This window comes from Rhipicephalus microplus, chromosome X, assembly GCF_043290135.1.
Source record: "Rhipicephalus microplus isolate Deutch F79 chromosome X, USDA_Rmic, whole genome shotgun sequence".
NCBI lineage: Eukaryota > Metazoa > Arthropoda > Arachnida > Ixodida > Ixodidae > Rhipicephalus > Rhipicephalus microplus.
This window is the reverse complement of record NC_134710.1, coordinates 360,027,794-360,041,850: the sequence shown is the minus strand read 5'-3', so window position 1 is coordinate 360,041,850 and position 14,057 is coordinate 360,027,794. Positions and strand designations below refer to the sequence as shown.

Genomic DNA, 14,057 nt, shown 5'->3' with positions numbered 1-14,057 from the left:
TCACTTGGTTTCCCGCTCACCTAAGGTCGATTGAGGGCTCTACCTCTAACCCGAACGAGGGCGCACACGAGGCCGCGCGAGGACTCACTGACCGCGCTGCCTCCACAGTCCCTCTGCCTCGCTGGGAACCCTTACTTACGTTAAACGAAATAACAAAGCACTTCTATCTGTCAAGAAGGGTATTTCCCTCTCCCACACTCGGCCTTGTGCAGGGCGCAGGCAGTCACCCTAAGACTATTGCAAGCCAGTGCGTATCCTAACCCTGCGGTTCTTCATGCCATCTACCCTGAACGGTATCCAAGTGCGGATTGCCCCGCTTGTGGGCTGTTAGCCTCATTCAATCATGTGTTGTGGGAATGTGAAGCCATCGGCCCCGCCCTCAGCGAGGACAGGTGGGCTGCGCTCTTACGCAGCCCCGAACTTAAGGATCAAACCCTGGCCCTCCAGAGTGCCCGTGAACGGGCCGCCAAGCTCGGCTTGACGGTCCCAACGTGGGATTATCTGGGTGGTGCGGGGTCTCCCCTGTGTCTTCTCAGGACAAAAATAAAGTTTTAATCAATCAATCAATCAATCAGGTGTTCCTGTTCTTAGCCCCAGTAACACGTATGTCCATGGTAAACGAGGTAAACTAATTCTGAGTGCGTAGTCCAATTAAGAAGGCAGCACACTTCAGTTCTCATGGCCACTTTTCACGAAACTGCCGAGGCCTTGTTTTTGCGCCTTCATCAGCGTGCTCGGTACAGCTGTATTCATGATAGAGAACGGGAGTGCCACTTATCCTCTGCTTACTTGGTGAACTGAAACACGACAACTGCATTAAAAGTGGTGCCTAATCGACTTGCTCGCCAACGCGTTCTATTGCTATCCTAAAAGCATGGAGCCACTAAATTCAAAAAGCCTGGTGCTAGGGAAAAAGTGAAGTTTAGCAAAACTGCTGCCACACTATAAAAACCAAACTCAGAGTAGAAATTCGCTGATTAGTTGCGTTAAACAACTTAGTATTTTAGAGTTTGTGAGCCTTGATAAAACTTTACCGGAGTGGTAAGCATGCGCGTGCTTGTTTGTTTGCCCCCCAGTGAAACCAACCGCCGTATTCACAAACGCTCCTCGACTCGACTTTTACCCTTCACTTGACAGAGTTGATCACTGCGCCGCTGCTTGGCTTGAAATGACGCTGCGCTATGTACTCAAGAATCCAGCAGATTATCGCTGATGTTCAGCGACTTGCCGTGTCCAGAGACGGTGCTTTCATCGGCTTTCTCAAGTAAAGGTGAAGCGTTGAGTGAAGGGACGTTGTAGAATACAGTGGTAAGGATATGAACAGGTGAGCTTATTGGCAGTGATTCGCGGTAGAAAAATATACCAATGCATTTCTTCGTGTCTCTTTTGTAATGGTATATACATGAATGAAGAAGTCACTGTTTGACAATTCTCACTTTCCGTACCCCTGTTACTGCTTTTAATTTTTATAAAAGTATGGCTACGTCTGCCTAATTAAGATTTCACTTTAGAAGTAGCACTATCATCCCTGCTTTGTTTTGACGTCCTTCCTTTAGTTTTGATAGTGAATGTACAGAATAGTAAAACTCTAGGGAGTGTAGAAACATCATAATCATGAATAAGTTTGTTATCAATAGCTGTTGTTGACTTTTTTCGTTTCTTTAAATACAGTGGTGCTTTTCCAAGCTCTGCTTGATCGAGTGTTGTTCAAGTCAGCGTAAACTTGCTATATTTGTGTGAACGTAGATTCGACTGACTTTATTGATACCCACTGTATTCGGGGAAAATATTCTGAAATATACTGCTTATTGAAAAAATGCGTAACATGTACCAAAGCATAAAGCATGAAAACCAGCATACGAGAAAGCCTATAGCTATATTGCCAGGAGAAGCCACTGCAATTTGTCTTTGAGATTCTTGCGACGATATAGAACTTTTTTTGTGTTTGTTATTTAATGCATGAATATATATAACTGGAATCCGTTGCTAACACCTCGCTGTGATGATATGCAGAGCTGCCAAAAGGTGTACGAAATTCGTCTCTGGAGTTGACCAGAACCTGCGAAAAATTCGAGAAAAAAGAACAACCAAGCAAGAAAAGGAGAAGTAGTAAGAGACGCTTGAAGGGGAGAGAGACAGCATAGAACAAAGATGAGATGGTATTCCTTATTAGAGCAGTCACTTGCGTTCGCATAGCATACACTTGGCTTTTGAACATGCTAATAGACCCAGCCTTGTGAATTTTCAAAAGACTGAAGTAAAAAAGAAAATAAAGAAAGAAAGTTCAAAGAAAAAACAAAAACAAAAAACGAAGAAAGAAAGAAGAAGGAAACATGAAAGACTGCGCCGTTCAGCTGTATTAAAGCTCGTCACCACCACTTTGTTCTGCGCTCTCTCCTTATTTCTTTCCCTTACTACCTCACACATAAAAGCATGGCATGGCAGTGTGGTAGAACACAACACAATGTCAGACACAACCGCGTGACCGGACGTATGGATGTGTGCCATTCCACGCAGTTTGTTTCAAACATAACTTACTCCTTTCTTTGGTCTTGTGACTATTCTTTTTGCAACTCACTTTGACAACAATTACTCACCCACTATTTTTTTCTGTGTATGTACTTTTATTATGTATGTAGAACATCCTAAAAATCTTTTTTAACGGGAAACACCATATATTGCTGTTCAGTAAATAAAAATGGGCAGATCCCACGTACAGTGGGAACAGATGATATATGAAGCACGAATGAGAAATGTTAATATGTCACTTTAAAATCAGCACAACTTAACGAGGTGGAGGTAAATCATGCCGTACATGACTTCCATGTCATGATTATCAGGTTTGAATGTGTCGTTTACCTTCGTCATCTATTCGCGTCACGTGATACCGAATTCAGTATATGTGGAGCTAGCGAAACGGCCGCGAGCACGCTATGAGCGTGGTATGTTGTCATGTTCTTACATGACACGCGTGTCAGGATTATCATATTTGCACCAGTGATCTATTTCGTCATCCATTGACGTCACCTAACACCAAATGTGGTATATGTGGAGCTAGCAAAACGGCTGCGAGCGCATCATGAAGCGCCCAATATGCTCTATTGTAGCGTTGACGTGCGCGCACGCTGGGCACAGCGACGTTACGTTAGCAAAACACGAGCACTTTATCTATATATAGTCTGACGCCAGGCGCGACTAGTGTCCATCAGCGCGGCCCGACGGCAACCGGCGCGAAATGCGACATGCTGCATTTGATGCCCAGACAACACTGCGTCTCCCTATTTTCGTGGCGCAGGGAGGCCGGACACGCTGAAATGCGCATGCGTTAAAGCAACGCAGCGCGGCGCCCGCCTGCGAGTACATGGCAGCACCGGCGCCTGGCGTGGCACCGACGGCGTGACGCGACGACGTGAACGCTGGCGAGAACGCGCCCCACGTCACTGAGAAATGTATTGACGCCTTGACAGCGACATGTAGTCGTGTTCTCACATGACAGGCACCCCATGATTATCTTGCTTGCACCAGTCACATACCTTCGTGATTCATTGGCGTCGCATAATACCAAATTTGGCATATGTGAAGTTAGCAATACAGCCGCGAGCACGTCATCAGTGTGACCTGTAGTCATGTTGTTACATGACACGCATATTAATATTATCATGGTTGGATGTGTCGTTTACTTATGTCGTCCGTTTTAGTCAGGTAATACCGAGTTTCGTACATGTGAAGCTAGCGAAACGGCCGCGAGCGCATCATCAGCGTAGCATCTAGTCATGTTTCACGACGCGCACCTCATGTTTATCATGTTTGCACCAGAATAACACCTTCGCCATCCATTCGCGTCGCGTAATACCAAATTGGGTATAAGTTAAGCTAGCTAAATGGCCGCCAGCGCATGATGAGCGTGGCATGTAGTCATGTTACATGACACGCATCTCATGATTACCATGTTTCCACCAGTTACATACCTTCGTCATCCATTCACGTACTGTAATACCAAATTTGGTGTATGTGACGCTCCCGAAACGGCCGCGAGTGCATCATTAGCGTGGCATGTAGTCATGTTGTTACATGACACGCATGTCATGATTTTCATGTTAGGGTCTGTCGCTTGTGTTCGCCATGCAATCATGCCATACCATACCAGTATTGCAACATGCCTTGTGAACGAAACCACCGCAACAACTGCAGGACCATGAAATGGAAATCATGACATTCATGATGTACATTTCATGATTTTCATGTTATGACTAGTCAAATATGTTCTTCATACAGTCATGTTATGCCATAGCAAGTTTGGTATCACTGCCACAATCGAAACGGCCAGAAGAGCTAAGTGTCGTAGGTGGATAGATAGATAGATAGATAGATAGATAGATAGATAGATAGATAGATAGATAAATAGATAGATAGATAGATAGATAGATAGATAGATAGATAGATAGATAGATAGATAGATAGATAGATAGATAGATAGATAGATAGATAGATAGATAGATAGATAGATGCTCAAAGTCGCCGAAGTTCGCTAAGAAATGCTTCGCATTTAAAAGCAGAAGTCTGCATTAGTTTGAAACCCTTTTAGAGGGGTATTCAATAGGCTGACGATAAAGGGGAAGGTAGCAGGCCGTGGTGGGGGTTAGGATATTTGAAGTATATGAACGGCATATCGTAATAAGCAGAAAGTGGCAAGGCACCTATTTTTCTCCACCGGTATAGTATCAACACAAGTTGCGAGATTATAGTTTGGAGAATTTTGCGGCAGCTCACCGAGAATTTTCAGCCTACGTTACTCAACTTTATGCCTGACTAGATAAAACTATTTTTTTATTGGAATGCCTAGATAGCGGAAAGTAAATATAGTCGCTGGCGAAGCTCTAACGCGCCAGCTCGCATTTAGAATGCCGCCTCAGAAGAAACGACTATCCATCTTCCATGCTTGAGCCTAAAAGCGTTCGAGACCTCACATGGTTGTCGTATTGACTCTGAAGTTATGCACATTCCATGCACATAACTAATCTTTTTTGTCATGCTAATAATAATCTTGGAAAGTGGAAGCTTTTTCGTGGATGCGGAAGTGCACTATCTTCAATAATCGGCGCGCAATTTCTTGCCGTCTTTTTTTACCGTTGGTCGAATTGCTGAACAAGTAAGGAAAAATGAAGTGTAGGCCGAATAGTCCTGCGTTTGATGGTAACAGAACATAAAAATGATGTACTTGGTCAAAATAACACTTAAGTTATGAGCTACAACTGCGGGAATTCATAGAAAGGAAATCAGGACAAATAAAACGAAATGATTTGTAGTCACTTGTATTATTCCTTTCTCTTAATATTTCCTTAATTACTTGTAAACTTTGGTTTTTGAGCTGCTGTAAAGAATAGTGTTCATACGTAATTTTAATATTACTGACACCCGGCTTACGCAACTGTTTACCCCGAAACTGGCACAAAAAAAAAAAGCATAGGTCGGTGAACTCACTCCGGAGTCGACTGCACTCCGTGTCGTGACACACTAAATTGCACCCCATTTCGGTTTTACGAGGTTCTGGGTGCATTTATGGTAGAAGGCTGCACGCGATAAGGATGTGATGCGTAAAAGCTACAACAAATTCAAAAGGCTCCTCAGTAAACGCCTATTTTCGGGCGAAACGTGTGCAAACTGCTCTGCAATTGCTAGGTCATTTGTACATATAGAGAATCATGCACATCATCTACAAAAATTAAGCGTTTCACGTCGTTCCTTGTTTAACCCTAGCGACGCTGTTGCTGTAAGTAAAAAAAAAAAAAACATTATCCATGTTCTCCACGCTTTCATGCGCTAATTGAACAGGATGACAAAATTTTTCTGTGTGTACCTAACGAAGACAAATTGATTAGTGTGGGAACAGTACAGCGTTTTTGCCTGTTATTTTAAAATATACTTGTTGCTGTGAGCAAAGTTGACGAAGGAAGCAGACAAAGAGAAAAAGCAGGGAGGTTAACCAGAAAGACATCCGGGGTGCTATGCAGGATAGTGGCAGCTTATCGGGCAGCAGAGTTCGCTCCAAGCTCGTGAAGCGGCCGCCATAGCTTGAAGACAGTGGGGAGCGAATGATAGCACCGTTGCTAAATATCGCTACAGAAGCGCGCGTGGCGTTGAAAACTCGTGTAGGACATCTGCGGCTGCTATCGAAGAAACACCGCGTGTGAACCCGTCAGCGCCCTCAGTCAACATTTCAACCGTGCAGCGACGTTAACGTGATTGTCACGCTATCGTTTCGCGAACTCAACCAATGCCACCTAGATATCAAGCCTGCTCAATGCAGCTGCGACGCCACGCGCTTTGACTGAGCGAGGGCACACGGGAGGCTGTGAAGCCACTGCCACCAGCGTCTTTGATGAATAGATATAACGTTCGCAGCAAGTTTTACACGTGTACAACAGCTTAATTGAACTCTTTGTGCCCGGACTGGCACTTGTTTAACGACTGTATTGCACTTTAAATTCTTTGCCGATTTATTTCTCAGTATTTCTTATTTTGTGTGAACGTAGAAAAATATTTCGTGCTATTGAATACACGACTAATTTATAGCAGTAATATTTGGTGACCCAACAAAGAGGCGAAGTAATTAAGGTGAATCTCATTGATTAAATTTTATTTACACACACACAGAGACAGTCCTTAAGATGCACACAAAGTGTTCCTATTATTGGCTAAGCTTCTGCAGTTTTCTATGCTGAGTCAGTGCGTTTGTTCTGTTGTGCATTTTCGTGGAGCGGTCTGCTTGGTAGTCATCCTCAAGTATTCCGGCTTGAAATGAAGCTCACATACATGAAAAATCATTCAACAAAGCGCTTTATCACAGGCTTTCTGCTACACATACGCCTTATTGAGAAGCTACAAAATAGAAAAATCACAGAGGTATGCACAGGCACCCAAATTCATAGAGAGCAGAAGCAGATATTTCAAAGACAATAAATTAGGTGAATTTACTGAAGACACTGATGCATAATTATAATACTACCAAGAAATGATCACAGCAGCGCTAAGAAATTCTACGTAGTATACGTAACAGACGCACGACATAATGCACTAGACCTCGTTCCTTCACCTAAACAATGGGACCGGAGGTATTACAATAAGACCAAGGTGCTATGCGCAAATAGCAAAATGTTCACTGACCCAAAAGGAATAACGTGTGTTCTGAGAATACATCGCCACGCGGCGATTATTGCTTTATTTTGATGTGTTTGCGGTGCGAGCACTGGAATCTGAAACACGCTGATTGAGTGGAGCGTGAAGCTGCATCTACTTCATCGTCATTTTAAGCCAAGCAGAGCACGTTTCGTCAAACGTGCTCGTCGAAAAACGCTAAATCTGTGCAGTTCCTATTACTATTTCGGAACGATACGTTATCGCAGGGGTGAGTGCCAGCGACGCTTGGCTGTAAGCGTTCATGGTCAAGGCTTCTGCTAACAGTTCAGAAACGTACACGACAACATTTCACAGAGAGAACTAAACGTGCCAAAGGTGGCGCTTTTAAAACAACTCAAAATCAAGTAGTACACACGCACACATACCTTCGAATCACGGAGAGAACGTTAATGAAAACACTGAAACCTTTGGCACATTATCAATATCGGTGGCAGCTGGGTCCGCAGCACTGCTCCATTGCGAGAGCTTGCAGGTGTACGCTACGCAAACATTCAGTGAACGAAGCACTGCACATCACCCCGCCGCACTTCACATACGCAGAAAAACACGTTCATATCCATGCAGTCGCCAAAAGAAACATCAGCACTCTACGAAAAGGCTTCGTCAGGCTTAGCAATCCTCCTATCTCGAACGGCGGGCGCATGCACGCCGTTCGAGATAGGAGATACGTCTACTCGGCAGGAGACGAGTGTCAAAACTGAGTGACGTCAGAGGCCATGCCCAGTGTAGTGAGCAGGCCTGGATTATTTTTGGTCAACACGCGCCTCCCATAGCGTGTTCCTGTGCGTACACCCTCTTCCGGACACATTCTTTCGTCCACCTGCAGCATGGAAATGTCCACTCTCGAAGGAAGCGAGGGTGCACACGCAGCACTCTCGTGCTGCTCGTTTTGCTTCTACCAAATATTGCTGATAAATATAAGAACAGATGGTGACCGGGGGCACTTGCATCTCGCAACATGGTGGCAACGTGGCTGTGAGTGGATACGTCATGAGCGTAGTGAAATTCAATGCAAGGCGCCGTAGCCACGTGGTGATATCACTTTTCTTCTGCGTGCGTGTGTGCATAGTCTGCGCGATAAATCTTGTAGATTGATCGTTCCGCTCGACAACAGTACTGCTCCTCTGCACGCATCTCATGATTATCATGTTTGCACCAGTCACACACCTTCGTCGTCCATTCCCGTCCTGTAATACAAAACTTGGTATATGCGAAGCTAGCGAAATAGCGGGGAGAGCATCATGAAGAGCCCAATTACTGATAATGATTGATATGTATGATTGAACGTCCCAAAACCGCCATTTGATTATGAGAAACGCCGTAGTAAAGGGGTCCGGAAATTTCGACCACCTGGGGTTCTTTAACATGCACCCAAATCTGAGCACACTTGCCTACAACATTTCCGCCTCTATCGGAAATGCAGCCGCCGCACACGGGATACAATCCCGCGATCTGCGGGTCAGCAGCAGAGTACCTTAGCCACTAGACCACCGCGGCGGGGCCCCAATATACTGCGACGTAACGTGACGCGCGCACGCTGGGCGCAGCGACCCTACGCTAGCAAAACGCGAACACTCTGTAGTCTGACGCCCGACACGACCAGCTTCATTGGGCGCGCAGTCGGCGCGGCCCGGCGGCAACCGACGCGAAATGCGACATGCTGCATTTCGCACCGACAACGTTACCCAGAATGCACCGCGTCAGCCTAGATTCGTGACGGAGGTTCGCAGGGCACTGATGGTTTCCAAATAGGACCTATAAAGCGTGTACTCGACCTTCATTGTCCTGCTCACATTCATAACGTGATTCTACCGTCTGGCCAATTTCCGAAAGACATTCAAATAGCTCGAGTACAGACGGTATTTAAAAAAGACGATAAAATGTTTCAGGTAATTATTGCCCAATATCAATTCTACCGATATTCTTAAAAACAATAAGAAGAATATTCATGCTAAAATATTTTCATATCTAGGCAAAAATAAATTATTAGCTGACCATCAACGCGGCTTCAGGAAGCACCGTTCCACCAAGACTGCTCTTTTAGCTAAGAAAACAATATTAGAAGCTTTTAATTATGAAAAGTTAATAATGAAAATCTACATAAACTTCTAGAAAGCATTTGATATTGTGAATCATAAAATCTTACTTAGTTACGCGCTTATGGTATCCGTGGTATAGGCTTAGAGCTCTTCGAATCTTACTTATCGCACAGAGCACGATAATTAAAGCTAGGAAAAAAATCTAGTATTCAGGCTGTAGGAGTCGGAGTTCCGCAAGGGAGTATCCTTGGGCCACTCCTGTTTATAATTTATTTAAATGAAATGCCAAACACTTCAAAAAAAGCAAAATTTATCTCCTATGTGGATGTCACAGCGATATTTATTTACGCTACATCTAAGATTGAACTTGATCATCAAGGGAACATAACGCTTAGAGAATTTAAAAATTGGGCTGAAACGAACTGTTTACGAGTGAATGCCAGCAAGACAAAAGTCGTGGTTTATATGCAAAAAGGCAAACAATAGCAAAGCCAAATAAAAAAGGAAGATAGGTGCAGATGAATTAGAAGTTGTCAACACAGTCTCCACATTAGGTGTAACGTTTACGAAAGACCTAAGTTGGAACGATCACGTCAAACGTAATAATAAAAAGCTTTCTTGCCCCTAGTAGCTTTCTAGTGGCTAAGGTACTCGGCTCCTGACCCGCAGGTAGCGGGATTCAATCCTGGCTGCGGTGGCTGCATTTCTGATGGAGGCGAAAGTGTTGTAGACCCGTGTGCTCATATTTGGTTGCACGTTAAAGAACCCTAGGTGGTCGAAATTTCCGGAGCCTTTCACTACGGCGTCTCTCATAATCATATTGTCACGGGGTCATGACGTGGCGAAAGACAGGAAACTTCGTGTTGGGATTTAACTGTTTATTTGGGCGAACCTGTGCCCGGTAAAGGAAAAGTCTAATTACAGCAGCAGTCTTGCACAGATAGCAGTCTCGGACTGATAGCGGCGAACGCAGCGTCGGCCTTCGATCAACCACTGACAAGCGGCGAAGCGCGTCGGCATTTATACCCTTGCCGTCGAATGTTCTAGCGTTATCGCTGGCGGTGGCGTAGGTTCCAGAACAATCTGTACCGTTCGCACAGTGGGCGTGACCTTATCGAAATGATCTACTACAGTCCGGAACCTTCTCGAAACCTGCAGGCGCGGTTTGCGCCGAGAATCGTGTGGTGTTTCGGAACGATAACAAAAACTTGTGAAATGGAACGTGGCATTGCCCCCCTCTGAAAAAAGGCCACGTCCCGATGCTTTACCTACAGATGAAGGTACAATAATAATGCAAGAAAGTACAATGAAAAAATTACAATACAACAATAATATAAAAAACATTGTTTCAGTTTGTTAACGTGCATGAAACGGCTTGAGGCGCGCGACATGGACGACTTCAGGTCGCGATCGGCGTCGTTGAGAGTTCGTGATGCCGTCGGGGACAACCTCGTAATCAAGTGGTCCGAGACGACGAACCACCTTGTACGGTCCGAAGTACCGTCGCAGAAGCTTTTCGCTTAGTCCACGTCGGCGTATCGGCGTCCACATCCAAACACGTTCACCGGACTGGTATTCCACAAAGCGTCGTCGAAGGTTGTAACGGTGGCTGTCGGTCGTCTGTTGATTCTTGATACGGAGACGCGCAAGTTGTCGGGCTTCTTCGGCGCGTTGAAGGTACTCGCTCACATCGAGGTTTTCTTCGTCGGTGACGTTGGGTAACATGGCATCGAGCGTCGTTGCCGGACTCCTTCCGTACACCAATTTGTATGGAGATATCTGCGTCGTCTCCTGCACCGCCGTGTTGTATGCGAAGGTCACATACGGAAGAATGGCGTCCCACGTCTTGTGTTCGACATCGACGTACATTGACAGCATGTCGGCGATCGTCTTGTTAAGCCACTCGGTGAGGCCGTTGGTCTGTGGGTGGTACGCTGTCGTCCGGCGGTGGTTTGTTTGGCTGTATGCCAAGATCGCTTGAGTTAAGTCGGCAGTGAATGCCGTTCCTCTGTCGGTGATAAGGACCTCCGGGGCGCCGTGACGTAGGACGATATTTTCGACGAAGAACTTAGCTACCTCGGATGCACTGCCTTTTGGCAGGGCTTTTGTCTCGGCGTAGCGGGTGAGGTAGTCGGTAGCTACCACGATCCAATTGTTTCCGAAAGTCGACGTCGGGAACGGCCTAAGTAGGTCCATACCAACCTGCTGGAAAGGTCGGCAAGGTGGATCAATTGGCTGCAGAAGTCCCGCTGGCCTTGTCGGCGGTGTCTTGCGTCGCTGACAGTCCCGGCATGTCCTCACATAACGAGTGACGTCGGTGGTAAGACGTGGCCAGTAGTACCTTTCTTGTATCCTCGCGGGAAACACTGAGATGCCCTGCCGTCGGATCGTCGTGCAGGGCCTGCAGGAGTTCTGGTCGCAGAGCTGAAGGCACCACAAGGAGGTACTTAGCTCGAAGCGGTGAAAAGTTTTTCTTTTGTAGAAGACCGTTTCGTAGAAAGAACGACGCAAGTGCGCGCTTGAATACCTTCGGGACTTCGGCGGTCCTGCCTTCGAGGTATTCTATTAGGGCTTTAAGTTCCGGGTCGGCCCGCTGTCGTTCAGCGAAGTCGTCGGTAGTTATCGTTCCCAAGAAGTAGTCGTCATCCGAGTCGTCGGGTAGCGGTTGGTCGACAGGTGCACGAGACAGACAGTCAGCGTCGGAGTGTTTTTTGCCGGACTTGTAAATGACAGTAATGTCATATTCTTGAAGTCTCAGGCTCCATCGTGCGAGGCAACCTGAAGGGTCCTTCAAGGTGGCTAGCCAACACAAGGCGTGGTGGTCGCTCACAACTTTGAAGGGCCTGCCGTAGAGGTAGGGGCAAAATTTCGACGTAGCCCAGATGATGACGAGGCACTCCTTTTCTGTTGTGGAATAATTTGCTTCTGCTTTGGATAGCGATCGGCTGGCGTAACTAACAACCCTTTCAAGTCCGTCAGCCCTCTGCACAAGAACCGCGCCAAGAGTACGCTGCTTGCGTCAGTATGTATTTCTGTCTCGGCGAATTCGTCGAAACGGGCAAGTAACGGAGGCGTCTGGAAGCGATGTTTAAGCTCTTGGAAAGCGTGTTCCTGTGGCGTTTCCCACTTGAACTCCGAGTCGGCCTTGGTAAGGTTAGTGAGAGGATCGGCGATGCGGGCGAAGTTTTTCACGAACCGCCTATAATAGGCGCACAGGCCCAGAAATCGGCGCACGGCCTTCTTGTCAGTGGGCGGCGGGAAGTCGGCGATGGCGGCTGTTTTCTGTGGATCGGGACAAACTCCATACTTGCTGATAACGTGCCCCAGAAACAAGAGCTCCTCATACGCAAATCTGCACTTTTCTGGCTTCAGTGTGAGTCCGGACGTCTTGATGGCTTGAAGTACAGCTTCAAGGCGCCGAAGATGCTCGTCAAAACTCGAGGAAAACACGACGACGTCGTCCAAGTACACAAGGCAAGTCTGCAACTTCAATCCTGCCAGTACTGTATCCATAACGCGTTGAAAAGTTGCAGGCGCTGAGCAAAGGCCGAAGGGCATCACCTTAAACTCGAAGAGGCCGTCCGGTGTTATAAACGCCGTCTTCTCTCGGTCTCTTTTGTCGACTTCGATTTGCCAATACACAGTCTTGAGGTCCATTGACGAGAAGTACTTGGCGTTATGGAGCCGATCAAGTGCGTCGTCTATTCGTGGGAGAGGATACACGTCCTTTTTTGTGATTTTGTTCAGGCGGCGATAATCGACGCAGAAACGTAGGGTCCCATCCTTTTTCTTCACTAACACCACGGGGGATGCCCACGGACTCTTGGACGGCTGGATAATGTCATCTCACAGCATTTCATCAACTTGTCTCTTCATTGCCTCACGTTCTCGCGTCGAAACCCTGTACGGACTCTGACGGAGTGGTCTGGCATTTTCTTCGGTTATGATTCGATGTTTCGTGATTGGGGTCTGCCGAATTTTTGATGACGACGAAAAGCAATCTTCGTATTGCAGGAGCAGGGCCTTGAGCTGTTCTTTCTTCTCGTTCGGAAGTCTGGGATTGACGTCGAAAGCTATGGGAGGGGCTTGGTTCCTCTGAGCAGGTTCCGCAGAATCGGCGAGGGCGAAAGCACTGGTGGCTTCGACAATTTCTTCGATGTATGCGACCGTTGTTCCTTTGTTCACATGTTTGTACTCATTGCTGAAATTCGTGAGCATAACCGTTGCTTTGCCTCCCCGCCGATCTGCAATTCCTCTTGCGACGCAAATATTTCGGGTGACCAACAGATGCTGACTCCCTTCAACGACGCCTTCCAAGTCAGGTGATTTAGGAGCGCCGACTGAAATAATGACGCTTGAGCGAGGCGGAATGGTAACTTGTTCTTCCAGCACATTCAAGGCATGGTGTCCTGACGGCGTGCGCGGTGGTAGTGCTTCTTCTGTGGATAACGTTATCGACCTTGTTTTTAGGTTGATGACAGCACCATGGAGGCATAAGAAGTCCATGCCAAGGATGACATCTCTCGAGCGACGCTGTAGGACTACGAAGTCTGTAGGATAAATACGGCCGTTAATGGTGACCCTCGCTGTGCAGATTCCTGCAGGCGTTACGAGATGACCTCCGGCTGTGCGGATTTCAGGGCCTTTCCAAGCTGTCCTAACTTTCTTTAACTTCGCGGCGAACGACCCACTGATGACAGAATAGTCGGCTCCAGTATCGACGAGAGCAGTCACACTGTGGCCGTCGATAAGAACGTCGAGGTCGCTAGTTCGCCGTCTCGCATTACAGTTAGGGCGTGGCGTCGGGTCACGGCTGCGTCG

General features: G+C 46.7%; 1 long non-coding RNA gene across 1 annotated transcript in view; it reads right to left on the bottom strand.

Annotated features, from left to right (window-relative positions):
- Nucleotides 1–7,765, bottom strand: part of LOC142777291 (uncharacterized) — an 85,500-nt gene extending 77,735 nt beyond the window's left edge. The window contains exon 1 of the long non-coding RNA XR_012888012.1: nucleotides 7,563–7,765. This is a non-coding gene — a long non-coding RNA (uncharacterized LOC142777291). The remainder of the gene's footprint in view (nucleotides 1–7,562) is intronic.
- Between the last annotated feature and the right edge of the window lie 6,292 nt (nucleotides 7,766–14,057).